Raw genomic sequence first — 16141 nt, 5'->3', positions numbered from 1 at the left:
AATAGTAAAATGGAAGGGGAGTGATAGATTTAAATTAATCGTGAAGTGGAGCGCCCCCCGTTTAAAGTAAAAGTGAGAAAAGCTTACAGCACCTGGTATTCCCAGGAGGTCTCCCATCCAAGTACTAACCAGACCCTACACTGCTTGGCTTCCGAGATCAGACGAGATCGGGCGTGTTCAGGGTGGTATGGCCGTAAGCGAGAGATGCTACCAAAAACAGCCCTTTTGCATTACACGCGTCTATACATGCCAGTTAGTCCCATTGGATCCTACTCCTGGTTTTTTTTTTTTTTTTATCTGACTCACACTGCAGCCCCACCATCCAATCGGCAGCGCCGGACCCACACCAAACATTCACCAAACTACTCAGCCGGCAGCCTACCACAATTATTCCATTCTTTCCGCATCCGCACACTTCCTTCTTTTTAACTCCTTTTCACTACCGCACAGGTTAATCGCCGCACGTCCCCCGCCGGCAAACATTACTCCTTTGCCTACTGCATGCAGGCTTCTCTTAACGACCCTCTGTTATCAACTCCGCTAACAGCCACAAAATCTCCGCCGCACGAAGCCCACTGGTAGCTGCTGAATCACATGCTTCCCCAAAACGTCGCGCTGTCAGAACACTGGGAGCTACACACACCAACAAGTCCATACTGCAGGCTGCAGCCAGAACAATTTTCTACATTCAAACATCGACGGCCTCTTCTCTCTAAAAATTCACCAGACCGCTTCTACCACCAGCAAAGAAGTTTCCATCCCTAATTCCTCTGTGATTCCCACTAACCTAAACATTAAGCTGGCATTGAAGGGTGTGAATTACCCCGGCCAATCTGTTCTTTTAAATACAGCTTTTAGCAAGTTTTGAAAGGAGAAGAGCAGAACTTGCTATGCCAATAATATCGAGTCTTCTGTGGCGAAGTGGTTTTTGCATAGAAAACAAAGCGGTCAGTTGAAGAGGAATAATATCAGTACTTTGTTTAAAACTGTGTGTAAAAAGCTGTCTCTTTATCATTAACAATAAGTTGTAAAACGTGAATGGGGAGTGACAGTCTTCAAGTTTGTGAGAAGATCGCGCCCTGGTGGAATAAAGGCCCGAACAGCTTACAGCACCTAGAATTACCAGGAAGTATTTAAAGTAAAATGGTGTGTAAAAGCTGCCTTTATGAATGAGAGAAAAATATATATATATATAAAATAGTAAAATGGAAGGGGAGTGATAGATTTAAATTAATCGTGAAGTGGAGCGCCCCCTGTATAAAGTAAAAGTGAGAAAAGCTTACAGCACCTGGTATTCCCAGGAGGTCTCCCATCCAAGTACTAACCAGACCCTACCCTGCTTGGCTTCCGAGATCGGATGAGATCGGGCGCGTTCAGAGTGGTATGGCTGTAAGCGAGAGATGCTAGCAAAAATAGCCCTTTTGCATTACACGCGTCTATACATGCCAGTTAGTCCCATTGGATCCTACTCCTGGTTTTTTTTTTTTTTTTATCTGACTCACACTGCAGCACCACCATCCAATCGGCAGCGCCGGACCTACACCAAACATTCACCTAACTACTCAGCCGGCAGCCTACCACAATTATTCCATTCTTTCCGCATCCGCACACTTCCTTCTTTTTAACTCCTTTTCACTACCGCACAGGTTAATCGCCGCACGTCCCCCGCCGGCAAACATTACTCCTTTGCCTACTGCATGCAGGCTTCTCTTAACGACCCTCTGTTATCAACTCCGCTAACAGCCACAAAATCTCTGCCGCACGAAGCCCACTGGTAGCTGCTGAATCACATGCTTCCCCAAAACGTCGCGCTGTCAGAACACTGGGAGCTACACACACCAACAAGTCCATACTGCAGGCTGCAGCCAGAACAATTTTCTACATTCAAACATCGACGGCCTCTTCTCTCTAAAAATTCACCAGACCGCTTCTACCACCAGCAAAGAAGTTTCCATCCCTAATTCCTCTGTGATTCCCACTAACCTAAACATTAAGCTGGCATTGAAAGGTGTGAATTACCCCGGCCAATCTGTTCTTTTAAATACAGCTTTTAGCAAGTTTTGAAAGGAGAAGAGCAGAACTTGCTATGCCAATAATATCGAGTCTTCTGTGGCAAAGTGGTTTTTGCATAGAAAACAAAGCGGTGAGTTGAAGAGGAATTATATCAGTACTTTGTTTAAAACTGTGTGTAAAAAGCTGTCTCTTTATTATTAACAATAAGTTGTAAAACGTGAATGGGGAGTGACAGTCTTCAAGTTTGTGAGAAGATCGCGCCCTGGTGGAATAAAGGCACGAACAGCTTACAGCAGCTATAATTACCAGGCAGTATTTAGAGTAAAACGGTGTGTAAGAGCTGCCTTTATGAATGAAAGAAAAAAAATATATATATATAAAATAGTAAAATGGAAGGGGAGTGATAGATTTAAATTAATCGTGAAGTGGAGCGCCCCCTGTATAAAGTAAAAGTGAGAAAAGCTTACAGCACCTGGTATTCACAGGTGGTGTCCCATCCAAGTACTAACCAGACCCTAGCCTGTTTAGCTTCCGAGATCAGACGAGATCGGGCGCGTTCAGGGTCGTATGGCTGTAAGCGAGAGATGTTAGCAAAAATAGCCCTTTTGCATTACACGCGTCTATACATTCCAGTTAGTCCCATTGGATCCTACTCCTGTTTTTTTTTTTTTTTATCTGACTCACACTGCAGCCCCACCATCCAATCGGCAGTGCCGGAACCACACCAAACATTCACCAAACTACTCAGCCGGCAGCCTACCACAATTATTCCATTCTTTCCGCATCCGCACACTTCCTTCTCTTTAACTCCTTTTCACTACCGCACAGGTTAATCGCCGCACGTCCCCCGCCGGCAAACATTACTCCTTTGCCTACCGCATGCAGGCTTCTCTTAACGACTCTCTGTTATCAACTCCGCTAACAGCCACAAAATCTCCGCCGCACGAAGCCCACTGGTAGCTGCTGAATCACATGCTTCCCCAAAACGTCGCGCTGTCAGAACACTGGGAGCTACACACACCAACAAGTCCATACTGCAGGCTGCAGCCAGAACAATTTTCTACATTCAAACATCGACGGCCTCTTCTCTCTAAAAATTCACCAGACCGCTTCTACCACCAGCAAAGAAGTTTCCATCCCTAATTCCTCTGTGATTCCCACTAACCTAAACATTAAGCTGGCATTGAAAGGTGTGAATTACCCCGGCCAATCTGTTCTTTTAAATACAGCTTTTAGCAAGTTTTGAAAGGAGAAGAGCAGAACTTGCTATGCCAATAATATCGAGTCTTCTGTGGCGAAGTGGTTTTTGCATAGAAAACAAAGCGGTGAGTTGAAGAGGAATTATATCAGTACTTTGTTTAAAACTGTGTGTAAAAAGCTGTCTCTTTATTATTAACAATAAGTTGTAAAACGTGAATGGGGAGTGACAGTCTTCAAGTTTGTGAGAAGATCGCGCCCTGGTGGAATAAAGGCACGAACAGCTTACAGCACCTAGAATTACCAGGAAGTATTTAGAGTAAAACGGTGTGTAAAAGCTGCCTTTATGAATGAAAGAAAAAATATATATATATATAAAATAGTAAAACGGAAGGGGAGTGATAGATTTAAATTAATCGTGAAGTGGAGCGCCCCCTGTATAAAGTAAAAGTGAGAAAAGCTTACAGCACCTGGTATTCCCAGGAGGTCTCCCATCCAAGTACTAACCAGACCCTACCCTGCTTGGCTTTCGAGATCGGATGAGATCGGGCGTGTTCAGGGTGGTATGGCCATAAGTGAGAGATGCTACCAAAAACAGCCCTTTTGCATTACACGCGTCTATACATGCCAGTTAGTCCCATTGGATCCTACTCCTGGTTTTTTTTATTTTTTTATCTGACTCACACTGCAGCACCACCATCCAATCGGCAGCGCCGGACCCACACCAAACATTCACCAAACTACTCAGCCGGCAGCCTACCACAATTATTCCATTCTTTCCGCATCCGCACACTTCCTTCTTTTTAACTCCTTTTCACTACCGCACAGGTTAATCGCCGCACGTCCCCCGCCGGCAAACATTACTCCTTTGCCTACTGCATGCAGGCTTCTATTAACGACCCTCTGTTATCAACTCCGCTAACAGCCACAAAATCTCCGCCGCACGAAGCCCACTGGTAGCTGCTGAATCACATGCTTCCCCAAAACGTCGCGCTGTCAGAACACTGGGAGCTACACACACCAACAAGTCCATACTGCAGGCTGCAGCCAGAACAATTTTCTACATTCAAAAATCGACGGCCTCTTCTCTCTAAAAATTCACCAGACCGCTTCTACCACCAGCAAAGAAGTTTCCATCCCTAATTCCTCTGTGATTCCCACTAACCTAAACATTAAGCTGGCATTGAAGGGTGTGAATTACCCCGGCCAATCTGTTCTTTTAAATACAGCTTTTAGCAAGTTTTGAAAGGAGAAGAGCAGAACTTGCTATGCCAATAATATCGAGTCTTCTGTGGCGAAGTGGTTTTTGCATAGAAAACAAAGCGGTCAGTTGAAGAGGAATAATATCAGTACTTTGTTTAAAACTGTGTGTAAAAAGCTGTCTCTTTATCATTAACAATAAGTTGTAAAACGTGAATGGGGAGTGACAGTCTTCAAGTTTGTGAGAAGATCGCGCCCTGGTGGAATAAAGGCCCGAACAGCTTACAGCACCTAGAATTACCAGGAAGTATTTAAAGTAAAATGGTGTGTAAAAGCTGCCTTTATGAATGAGAGAAAAATATATATATATATAAAATAGTAAAATGGAAGGGGAGTGATAGATTTAAATTAATCGTGAAGTGGAGCGCCCCCTGTATAAAGTAAAAGTGAGAAAAGCTTACAGCACCTGGTATTCCCAGGAGGTCTCCCATCCAAGTACTAACCAGACTCTACCCTGCTTGGCTTCCGAGATCGGATGAGATCGGGCGTGTTCAGGGTGGTATGGCCATAAGCAAGAGACGTGACCAAAAACAGCCCTTTTGCATTACACGCGTCTATACATGCCAGTTAGTCCCATTGGATCATACTCCTGGTTTTTTTTTTTTTTTTTCTGACTCACACTGCAGCACCACCATCCAATCGGCAGCGCCGGACCCACACCAAACATTCACCAAACTACTCAGCCGGCAGCCTACCACAATTATTCCATTCTTTCCGCATTCGCACACTTCCTTCTTTTTAACTCCTTTTCAGTACCGCACAGGTTAATCGCCGCACGTCCCCCGCCGGCAAACATTACTCCTTTGCCTACTGCATGCAGGCTTCTCTTAACGACCCTCTGTTATCAACTCCGCTAACAGCCACAAAATCTCTGCCGCACGAAGCCCACTGGTAGCTGCTGAATCACATGCTTCCCCAAAACGTCGCGCTGTCAGAACACTGGGAGCTACACACACCAACAAGTCCATACTGCAGGCTGCAGCCAGAACAATTTTCTACATTCAAACATCGACGGCCTCTTCTCTCTAAAAATTCACCAGACCGCTTCTACCACCAGCAAAGAAGTTTCCATCCCTAATTCCTCTGTGATTCCCACTAACCTAAACATTAAGCTGGCATTGAAAGGTGTGAATTACCCCGGCCAATCTGTTCTTTTAAATACAGCTTTTAGCAAGTTTTGAAAGGAGAAGAGCAGAACTTGCTATGCCAATAATATCGAGTCTTCTGTGGCAAAGTGGTTTTTGCATAGAAAACAAAGCGGTGAGTTGAAGAGGAATTATATCAGTACTTTGTTTAAAACTGTGTGTAAAAAGCTGTCTCTTTATTATTAACAATAAGTTGTAAAACGTGAATGGGGAGTGACAGTCTTCAAGTTTGTGAGAAGATCGCGCCCTGGTGGAATAAAGGCACGAACAGCTTACAGCAGCTATAATTACCAGGCAGTATTTAGAGTAAAACGGTGTGTAAGAGCTGCCTTTATGAATGAAAGAAAAAAAATATATATATATAAAATAGTAAAATGGAAGGGGAGTGATAGATTTAAATTAATCGTGAAGTGGAGCGCCCCCTGTATAAAGTAAAAGTGAGAAAAGCTTACAGCACCTGGTATTCACAGGTGGTGTCCCATCCAAGTACTAACCAGACCCTAGCCTGTTTAGCTTCCGAGATCAGACGAGATCGGGCGCGTTCAGGGTCGTATGGCTGTAAGCGAGAGATGTTAGCAAAAATAGCCCTTTTGCATTACACGCGTCTATACATTCCAGTTAGTCCCATTGGATCCTACTCCTGTTTTTTTTTTTTTTTATCTGACTCACACTGCAGCCCCACCATCCAATCGGCAGTGCCGGAACCACACCAAACATTCACCAAACTACTCAGCCGGCAGCCTACCACAATTATTCCATTCTTTCCGCATCCGCACACTTCCTTCTCTTTAACTCCTTTTCACTACCGCACAGGTTAATCGCCGCACGTCCCCCGCCGGCAAACATTACTCCTTTGCCTACCGCATGCAGGCTTCTCTTAACGACTCTCTGTTATCAACTCCGCTAACAGCCACAAAATCTCCGCCGCACGAAGCCCACTGGTAGCTGCTGAATCACATGCTTCCCCAAAACGTCGCGCTGTCAGAACACTGGGAGCTACACACACCAACAAGTCCATACTGCAGGCTGCAGCCAGAACAATTTTCTACATTCAAACATCGACGGCCTCTTCTCTCTAAAAATTCACCAGACCGCTTCTACCACCAGCAAAGAAGTTTCCATCCCTAATTCCTCTGTGATTCCCACTAACCTAAACATTAAGCTGGCATTGAAAGGTGTGAATTACCCCGGCCAATCTGTTCTTTTAAATACAGCTTTTAGCAAGTTTTGAAAGGAGAAGAGCAGAACTTGCTATGCCAATAATATCGAGTCTTCTGTGGCGAAGTGGTTTTTGCATAGAAAACAAAGCGGTGAGTTGAAGAGGAATTATATCAGTACTTTGTTTAAAACTGTGTGTAAAAAGCTGTCTCTTTATTATTAACAATAAGTTGTAAAACGTGAATGGGGAGTGACAGTCTTCAAGTTTGTGAGAAGATCGCGCCCTGGTGGAATAAAGGCACGAACAGCTTACAGCACCTAGAATTACCAGGAAGTATTTAGAGTAAAACGGTGTGTAAAAGCTGCCTTTATGAATGAAAGAAAAAATATATATATATATAAAATAGTAAAACGGAAGGGGAGTGATAGATTTAAATTAATCGTGAAGTGGAGCGCCCCCTGTATAAAGTAAAAGTGAGAAAAGCTTACAGCACCTGGTATTCCCAGGAGGTCTCCCATCCAAGTACTAACCAGACCCTACCCTGCTTGGCTTTCGAGATCGGATGAGATCGGGCGTGTTCAGGGTGGTATGGCCATAAGTGAGAGATGCTACCAAAAACAGCCCTTTTGCATTACACGCGTCTATACATGCCAGTTAGTCCCATTGGATCCTACTCCTGGTTTTTTTTATTTTTTTATCTGACTCACACTGCAGCACCACCATCCAATCGGCAGCGCCGGACCCACACCAAACATTCACCAAACTACTCAGCCGGCAGCCTACCACAATTATTCCATTCTTTCCGCATCCGCACACTTCCTTCTCTTTAACTCCTTTTCACTACCGCACAGGTTAATCGCCGCACGTCCCCCGCCGGCAAACATTACTCCTTTGCCTACCGCATGCAGGCTTCTCTTAATGACCTTCTGTTATCAACTCCGCTAACAGCCACAAAATCTCCGCCGCACGAAGCCCACTGGTAGCTGCTGAATCACATGCTTCCCCAAAACGTCGCGCTGTCAGAACACTGGGAGCTACACACACCAACAAGTCCATACTGCAGGCTGCAGCCAGAACAATTTTCTACATTCAAACATCGACGGCCTCTTCTCTCTAAAAATTCACCAGACCGCTTCTACCACCAGCAAAGAAGTTTCCATCCCTAATTCCTCTGTGATTCCCACTAACCTAAACATTAAGCTGGCATTGAAAGGTGTGAATTACCCCGGCCAATCTGTTCTTTTAAATACAGCTTTTAGCAAGTTTTGAAAGGAGAAGAGCAGAACTTGCTATGCCAATAATATCGAGTCTTCTGTGGCGAAGTGGTTTTTGCATAGAAAACAAAGCGGTCAGTTGAAGAGGAATAATATCAGTACTTTGTTTAAAACTGTGTGTAAAAAGCTGTCTCTTTATCATTAACAATAAGTTGTAAAACGTGAATGGGGAGTGACAGTCTTCAAGTTTGTGAGAAGATCGCGCCCTGGTGGAATAAAGGCACGAACAGCTTACAGCACCTAGAATTACCAGGAAGTATTTAGAGAAAAACGGTTTCTAAAAGCTGCCTTTAGGAATGAGAGAAAAAATATATATATATATATAAAATAGTAAAATGGAAGGGGAGTGATAGATTTAAATTAATCGTGAAGTGGAGCGCCCCCTGTATAAAGTAAAAGTGAGAAAAGCTTACAGCACCTGGTATTCACAGGTGGTGTCCCATCCAAGTACTAACCAGACCCTAGCCTGTTTAGCTTCCGAGATCAGACGAGATCGGGCGCGTTCAGGGTGGTATGGCTGTAAGCGAGAGATGTTAGCAAAAATAGCCCTTTTGCATTACACGCGTCTATACATTCCAGTTAGTCCCATTGGATCCTACTCCTGTTTTTTTTTTTTTTTATCTGACTCACACTGCAGCACCACCATCCAATCGGCAGTGCCGGAACCACACCAAACATTCACCAAACTACTCAGCCGGCAGCCTACCACAATTATTCCATTCTTTCCGCATCCGCACACTTCCTTCTCTTTAACTCCTTTTCACTACCGCACAGGTTAATCGCCGCACGTCCCCCGCCGGCAAACATTACTCCTTTGCCTACCGCATGCAGGCTTCTCTTAACGACTCTCTGTTATCAACTCCGCTAACAGCCACAAAATCTCCGCCGCACGAAGCCCACTGGTAGCTGCTGAATCACATGCTTCCCCAAAACGTCGCGCTGTCAGAACACTGGGAGCTACACACACCAACAAGTCCATACTGCAGGCTGCAGCCAGAACAATTTTCTACATTCAAACATCGACGGCCTCTTCTCTCTAAAAATTCACCAGACCGCTTCTACCACCAGCAAAGAAGTTTCCATCCCTAATTCCTCTGTGATTCCCACTAACCTAAACATTAAGCTGGCATTGAAAGGTGTGAATTACCCCGGCCAATCTGTTCTTTTAAATACAGCTTTTAGCAAGTTTTGAAAGGAGAAGAGCAGAACTTGCTATGCCAATAATATCGAGTCTTCTGTGGCGAAGTGGTTTTTGCATAGAAAACAAAGCGGTGAGTTGAAGAGGAATTATATCAGTACTTTGTTTAAAACTGTGTGTAAAAAGCTGTCTCTTTATTATTAACAATAAGTTGTAAAACGTGAATGGGGAGTGACAGTCTTCAAGTTTGTGAGAAGATCGCGCCCTGGTGGAATAAAGGCACGAACAGCTTACAGCACCTAGAATTACCAGGAAGTATTTAGAGTAAAACGGTGTGTAAAAGCTGCCTTTATGAATGAAAGAAAAAATATATATATATATAAAATAGTAAAACGGAAGGGGAGTGATAGATTTAAATTAATCGTGAAGTGGAGCGCCCCCTGTATAAAGTAAAAGTGAGAAAAGCTTACAGCACCTGGTATTCCCAGGAGGTCTCCCATCCAAGTACTAACCAGACCCTACCCTGCTTGGCTTTCGAGATCGGATGAGATCGGGCGTGTTCAGGGTGGTATGGCCATAAGTGAGAGACGCTACCAAAAACAGCCCTTTTGCATTACACGCGTCTATACATGCCAGTTAGTCCCATTGGATCCTACTCCTGGTTTTTTTTATTTTTTTATCTGACTCACACTGCAGCACCACCATCCAATCGGCAGCGCCGGACCCACACCAAACATTCACCAAACTACTCAGCCGGCAGCCTACCACAATTATTCCATTCTTTCCGCATCCGCACACTTCCTTCTCTTTAACTCCTTTTCACTACCGCACAGGTTAATCGCCGCACGTCCCCCGCCGGCAAACATTACTCCTTTGCCTACCGCATGCAGGCTTCTCTTAATGACCTTCTGTTATCAACTCCGCTAACAGCCACAAAATCTCCGCCGCACGAAGCCCACTGGTAGCTGCTGAATCACATGCTTCCCCAAAACGTCGCGCTGTCAGAACACTGGGAGCTACACACACCAACAAGTCCATACTGCAGGCTGCAGCCAGAACAATTTTCTACATTCAAACATCGACGGCCTCTTCTCTCTAAAAATTCACCAGACCGCTTCTACCACCAGCAAAGAAGTTTCCATCCCTAATTCCTCTGTGATTCCCACTAACCTAAACATTAAGCTGGCATTGAAAGGTGTGAATTACCCCGGCCAATCTGTTCTTTTAAATACAGCTTTTAGCAAGTTTTGAAAGGAGAAGAGCAGAACTTGCTATGCCAATAATATCGAGTCTTCTGTGGCGAAGTGGTTTTTGCATAGAAAACAAAGCGGTGAGTTGAAGAGGAATTATATCAGTACTTTGTTTAAAACTGTGTGTAAAAAGCTGTCTCTTTATTATTAACAATAAGTTGTAAAACGTGAATGGGGAGTGACAGTCTTCAAGTTTGTGAGAAGATCGCGCCCTGGTGGAATAAAGGCACGAACAGCTTACAGCAGCTATAATTACCAGGCAGTATTTAGAGTAAAACGGTGTGTAAGAGCTGCCTTTATGAATGAAAGAAAAAAAAAATATATATATAAAATAGTAAAATGGAAGGGGAGTGATAGATTTAAATTAATCGTGAAGTGGAGCGCCCCCTGTATAAAGTAAAAGTGAGAAAAGCTTACAGCACCTGGTATTCACAGGTGGTGTCCCATCCAAGTACTAACCAGACCCTAGCCTGTTTAGCTTCCGAGATCAGACGAGATCGGGCGCGTTCAGGGTCGTATGGCTGTAAGCGAGAGATGTTAGCAAAAATAGCCCTTTTGCATTACACGCGTCTATACATTCCAGTTAGTCCCATTGGATCCTACTCCTGTTTTTTTTTTTTTTTATCTGACTCACACTGCAGCCCCACCATCCAATCGGCAGTGCCGGAACCACACCAAACATTCACCAAACTACTCAGCCGGCAGCCTACCACAATTATTCCATTCTTTCCGCATCCGCACACTTCCTTCTCTTTAACTCCTTTTCACTACCGCACAGGTTAATCGCCGCACGTCCCCCGCCGGCAAACATTACTCCTTTGCCTACCGCATGCAGGCTTCTCTTAACGACTCTCTGTTATCAACTCCGCTAACAGCCACAAAATCTCCGCCGCACGAAGCCCACTGGTAGCTGCTGAATCACATGCTTCCCCAAAACGTCGCGCTGTCAGAACACTGGGAGCTACACACACCAACAAGTCCATACTGCAGGCTGCAGCCAGAACAATTTTCTACATTCAAACATCGACGGCCTCTTCTCTCTAAAAATTCACCAGACCGCTTCTACCACCAGCAAAGAAGTTTCCATCCCTAATTCCTCTGTGATTCCCACTAACCTAAACATTAAGCTGGCATTGAAAGGTGTGAATTACCCCGGCCAATCTGTTCTTTTAAATACAGCTTTTAGCAAGTTTTGAAAGGAGAAGAGCAGAACTTGCTATGCCAATAATATCGAGTCTTCTGTGGCGAAGTGGTTTTTGCATAGAAAACAAAGCGGTGAGTTGAAGAGGAATTATATCAGTACTTTGTTTAAAACTGTGTGTAAAAAGCTGTCTCTTTATTATTAACAATAAGTTGTAAAACGTGAATGGGGAGTGACAGTCTTCAAGTTTGTGAGAAGATCGCGCCCTGGTGGAATAAAGGCACGAACAGCTTACAGCAGCTATAATTACCAGGCAGTATTTAGAGTAAAACGGTGTGTAAGAGCTGCCTTTATGAATGAAAGAAAAAAAAAATATATATATAAAATAGTAAAATGGAAGGGGAGTGATAGATTTAAATTAATCGTGAAGTGGAGCGCCCCCTGTATAAAGTAAAAGTGAGAAAAGCTTACAGCACCTGGTATTCACAGGTGGTGTCCCATCCAAGTACTAACCAGACCCTAGCCTGTTTAGCTTCCGAGATCAGACGAGATCGGGCGCGTTCAGGGTGGTATGGCTGTAAGCGAGAGATGTTAGCAAAAATAGCCCTTTTGCATTACACGCGTCTATACATTCCAGTTAGTCCCATTGGATCCTACTCCTGTTTTTTTTTTTTTTTATCTGACTCACACTGCAGCCCCACCATCCAATCGGCAGTGCCGGAACCACACCAAACATTCACCAAACTACTCAGCCGGCAGCCTACCACAATTATTCCATTCTTTCCGCATCCGCACACTTCCTTCTCTTTAACTCCTTTTCACTACCGCACAGGTTAATCGCCGCACGTCCCCCGCCGGCAAACATTACTCCTTTGCCTACCGCATGCAGGCTTCTCTTAACGACTCTCTGTTATCAACTCCGCTAACAGCCACAAAATCTCCGCCGCACGAAGCCCACTGGTAGCTGCTGAATCACATGCTTCCCCAAAACGTCGCGCTGTCAGAACACTGGGAGCTACACACACCAACAAGTCCATACTGCAGGCTGCAGCCAGAACAATTTTCTACATTCAAACATCGACGGCCTCTTCTCTCTAAAAATTCACCAGACCGCTTCTACCACCAGCAAAGAAGTTTCCATCCCTAATTCCTCTGTGATTCCCACTAACCTAAACATTAAGCTGGCATTGAAAGGTGTGAATTACCCCGGCCAATCTGTTCTTTTAAATACAGCTTTTAGCAAGTTTTGAAAGGAGAAGAGCAGAACTTGCTATGCCAATAATATCGAGTCTTCTGTGGCGAAGTGGTTTTTGCATAGAAAACAAAGCGGTGAGTTGAAGAGGAATTATATCAGTACTTTGTTTAAAACTGTGTGTAAAAAGCTGTCTCTTTATTATTAACAATAAGTTGTAAAACGTGAATGGGGAATGACAGTCTTCAAGTTTGTGAGAAGATCGCGCCCTGGTGGAATAAAGGCACGAACAGCTTACAGCACCTAGAATTACCAGGAAGTATTTAGAGTAAAACGGTGTGTAAAAGCTGCCTTTATGAATGAAAGAAAAAATATATATATATATAAAATAGTAAAACGGAAGGGGAGTGATAGATTTAAATTAATCGTGAAGTGGAGCGCCCCCTGTATAAAGTAAAAGTGAGAAAAGCTTACAGCACCTGGTATTCCCAGGAGGTCTCCCATCCAAGTACTAACCAGACCCTACCCTGCTTGGCTTTCGAGATCGGATGAGATCGGGCGTGTTCAGGGTGGTATGGCCATAAGTGAGAGACGCTACCAAAAACAGCCCTTTTGCATTACACGCGTCTATACATGCCAGTTAGTCCCATTGGATCCTACTCCTGTTTTTTTTTTTTTTTTTATCTGACTCACACTGCAGCACCACCATCCAATCGGCAGCGCCGGACCCACACCAAACATTCACCAAACTACTCAGCCGGCAGCCTACCACAATTATTCCATTCTTTCCGCATCCGCACACTTCCTTCTCTTTAACTCCTTTTCACTACCGCACAGGTTAATCGCCGCACGTCCCCCGCCGGCAAACATTACTCCTTTGCCTACCGCATGCAGGCTTCTCTTAATGACCTTCTGTTATCAACTCCGCTAACAGCCACAAAATCTCCGCCGCACGAAGCCCACTGGTAGCTGCTGAATCACATGCTTCCCCAAAACGTCGCGCTGTCAGAACACTGGGAGCTACACGCACCAACAAGTCCATACTGCAGGCTGCAGCCAGAACAATTTTCTACATTCAAACATTGACGGCCTCTTCTCTCTAAAAATTCACCAGACCGCTTCTACCACCAGCAAAGAAGTTTCCATCCCTAATTCCTCTGTGATTCCCACTAACCTAAACATTAAGCTGGCATTGAAGGGTGTGAATTACCTCGGCCAACCTGCTCTTTTAAATACAGCTTTTAGCAAGTTTTGAAAGGAGGAGAAGCGAAGACCTTGCTATGCCAATAATAACGAGTCTTCTGTGGTGAAGTCGTTTTTGCATAGAAAACAAAGCGGTGAGTTGAAGAGGAATTATATTAGTACTTTGTTTAAAACTGTGTGTAAAAAGCTGTCTCTTTATTATTAACAATAAGTTGTAAAACGTGAATGGGGAGTGACAGTCTTCAAGTTTGTGAGAAGATCGCGCCCTGGTGGAATAAAGGCACGAACAGCTTACAGCACCTAGAATTACCAGGCAGTATTTAGAGTAAAACGGTTTCCAAAAGCTGCCTTTATGAAAGAGAGAGAAAAAAAATATATATATAAAATAGTAAAATGGAAGGGAAGTGATAGATTTAAATTAATCGTGAAGTGGAGCGCCCCCTGTATAAAGTAAAAGTGAGAAAAGCTTACAGCACCTGGTATTCCCAAGTGGTCTCCCATCCAAGTACTAACCAGACCCTACCCTGCTTAGCTTCCAAGATCAGACAAGATCTGGCGTGTTCAGGGTGGTATGGCCGTAAGCGAAAGACGCTACCAAAAACAGCCCTTTTGCATTACACGCGTCTATACATGCCAGTTAGTCCCATTGGATCCTACTCCTGTTTTTTTTTTTTTTTTTATCTGACTCACACTGCAGCCCCACCATCCAATCGGCAGTGCCGGAACCACACCAAACATTCACCAAACTACTCAGCCGGCAGCCTACCACAATTATTCCATTCTTTCCGCATCCGCACACTTCCTTCTCTTTAACTCCTTTTCACTACCGCACAGGTTAATCGCCGCACGTCCCCCGCCGGCAAACATTACTCCTTTGCCTACCGCATGCAGGCTTCTCTTAATGACCTTCTGTTATCAACTCCGCTAACAGCCACAAAATCTCCGCCGCACGAAGCCCACTGGTAGCTGCTGAATCACATGTGTTAGGTTGAAGAAACAGTTGTTAATCATTTCTGTATGATCAGCAATGAGTGTAAATATATATGTATACGTTATTTCTTATCTTCTAGCCACATACTCTTAGCTATTGTACTCTAAGTAGGTGGTTAACAGCTGCCTACTTAGATAAGAATCTCACTTCCCTCTCTTGCGCCCCCCATTGACTATAAATAAAGAAGCCAAGGGGAACCACCCTTTGTAACACATTCTGCTGTAGTTTGCATTGCAGAGAGTGTGGGTACCCTTGCAAGTAAAACTGTAACCTGTGTGTGTCTCATAAATGTGGAGTTGGGGTGGAAACGCCGGGCGCTTTCCCCAACAACATGCTTCCCCAAAACGTCGCGCTGTCAGAACACTGGGAGCTACACACACCAACAAGTCCATACTGCAGGCTGCAGCCAGAACAATTTTCTACATTCAAACACTGACGGCCTCTTCTCTCTAAAAATTCACCAGACCGCTTCTACCACCAGCAAAGAAGTTTCCATCCCTAATTCCTCTGTGATTCCCACTAACCTAAACATTAAGCTGGCATTGAAGGGTGTGAATTACCTCGGCCAACCTGCTCTTTTAAATACAGCTTTTAGCAAGTTTTGAAAGGAGGAGAAGCGAAGACCTTGCTATGCCAATAATAACGAGTCTTCTGTGGTGAAGTCGTTTTTGCATAGAAAACAAAGCGGTGAGTTGAAGAGGAATTATATTAGTACTTTGTTTAAAACTGTGTGTAAAAAGCTGTCTCTTTATTATTAACAATAAGTTGTAAAACGTGAATGGGGAGTGACAGTCTTCAAGTTTGTGAGAAGATTGCGCCCTGGTGGAATAAAGGCACGAACAGCTTACAGCACCTAGAATTACCAGGCAGTATTTAGAGTAAAACGGTTTCCAAAAGCTGCCTTTATGAAAGAGAGAGAAAAAAAATATATATATAAAATAGTAAAATGGAAGGGAAGTGATAGATTTAAATTAATCGTGAAGTGGAGCGCCCCCAGTATCAAGTAAAAGTGAGAAAAGCTTACAGCACCGGGTATTCCCAGGAGGTCTCCCATCCAAGCACTAACCAGACCCTACCCTGCTTGGCTTCCGAGATCAGACGCGACCGGGCGTGTTCAGGGTGGTATGGCCGTGAGCGAGAAAAACTACCAAAAACAGCCCTTTTGCATTACACGCCTC

General features: G+C 44.3%; 14 non-coding genes across 14 annotated transcripts; all 14 read right to left on the bottom strand.

The window, feature by feature from the left end:
• Positions 1 to 80: 80 nt before the first annotated feature.
• Positions 81 to 199, bottom strand: LOC125734790 (5S ribosomal RNA). Its single transcript, XR_007394093.1, has one exon. It is a non-coding gene; the product is annotated as a 5S ribosomal RNA (ribosomal RNA).
• Positions 200 to 1276: 1077 nt separating this feature from the next.
• Positions 1277 to 1395, bottom strand: LOC125732537 (5S ribosomal RNA). Its single transcript, XR_007391914.1, has one exon. It is a non-coding gene; the product is annotated as a 5S ribosomal RNA (ribosomal RNA).
• A 1078-nt stretch (positions 1396 to 2473) lies between these two features.
• On the bottom strand, positions 2474 to 2592 carry LOC125731086 (5S ribosomal RNA). Its single transcript, XR_007391373.1, has one exon. It is a non-coding gene; the product is annotated as a 5S ribosomal RNA (ribosomal RNA).
• A 1076-nt stretch (positions 2593 to 3668) lies between these two features.
• Positions 3669 to 3787, bottom strand: LOC125735260 (5S ribosomal RNA). The gene has a single exon (XR_007394557.1). It is a non-coding gene; the product is annotated as a 5S ribosomal RNA (ribosomal RNA).
• Positions 3788 to 4864: 1077 nt separating this feature from the next.
• On the bottom strand, positions 4865 to 4983 carry LOC125734852 (5S ribosomal RNA). The gene has a single exon (XR_007394155.1). It is a non-coding gene; the product is annotated as a 5S ribosomal RNA (ribosomal RNA).
• A 1077-nt stretch (positions 4984 to 6060) lies between these two features.
• On the bottom strand, positions 6061 to 6179 carry LOC125731085 (5S ribosomal RNA). Its single transcript, XR_007391372.1, has one exon. It is a non-coding gene; the product is annotated as a 5S ribosomal RNA (ribosomal RNA).
• A 1076-nt stretch (positions 6180 to 7255) lies between these two features.
• Positions 7256 to 7374, bottom strand: LOC125735258 (5S ribosomal RNA). The gene has a single exon (XR_007394555.1). It is a non-coding gene; the product is annotated as a 5S ribosomal RNA (ribosomal RNA).
• A 1080-nt stretch (positions 7375 to 8454) lies between these two features.
• On the bottom strand, positions 8455 to 8573 carry LOC125736510 (5S ribosomal RNA). Its single transcript, XR_007395788.1, has one exon. It is a non-coding gene; the product is annotated as a 5S ribosomal RNA (ribosomal RNA).
• Positions 8574 to 9649: 1076 nt separating this feature from the next.
• Positions 9650 to 9768, bottom strand: LOC125735257 (5S ribosomal RNA). Its single transcript, XR_007394554.1, has one exon. It is a non-coding gene; the product is annotated as a 5S ribosomal RNA (ribosomal RNA).
• A 1078-nt stretch (positions 9769 to 10846) lies between these two features.
• Positions 10847 to 10965, bottom strand: LOC125731084 (5S ribosomal RNA). The gene has a single exon (XR_007391371.1). It is a non-coding gene; the product is annotated as a 5S ribosomal RNA (ribosomal RNA).
• A 1076-nt stretch (positions 10966 to 12041) lies between these two features.
• Positions 12042 to 12160, bottom strand: LOC125736509 (5S ribosomal RNA). The gene has a single exon (XR_007395787.1). It is a non-coding gene; the product is annotated as a 5S ribosomal RNA (ribosomal RNA).
• Positions 12161 to 13236: 1076 nt separating this feature from the next.
• LOC125735256 (5S ribosomal RNA) lies at positions 13237 to 13355 on the bottom strand. The gene has a single exon (XR_007394553.1). It is a non-coding gene; the product is annotated as a 5S ribosomal RNA (ribosomal RNA).
• A 1081-nt stretch (positions 13356 to 14436) lies between these two features.
• On the bottom strand, positions 14437 to 14555 carry LOC125737140 (5S ribosomal RNA). The gene has a single exon (XR_007396407.1). It is a non-coding gene; the product is annotated as a 5S ribosomal RNA (ribosomal RNA).
• Positions 14556 to 15980: 1425 nt separating this feature from the next.
• LOC125731135 (5S ribosomal RNA) lies at positions 15981 to 16099 on the bottom strand. The gene has a single exon (XR_007391420.1). It is a non-coding gene; the product is annotated as a 5S ribosomal RNA (ribosomal RNA).
• Positions 16100 to 16141: the final 42 nt, after the last annotated feature.

This window comes from Brienomyrus brachyistius, chromosome 2 (genome assembly GCF_023856365.1).
Source record: "Brienomyrus brachyistius isolate T26 chromosome 2, BBRACH_0.4, whole genome shotgun sequence".
Taxonomy (NCBI): domain Eukaryota; kingdom Metazoa; phylum Chordata; class Actinopteri; order Osteoglossiformes; family Mormyridae; genus Brienomyrus; species Brienomyrus brachyistius.
This window is presented reverse-complemented; position numbering and strand designations above follow the sequence as displayed.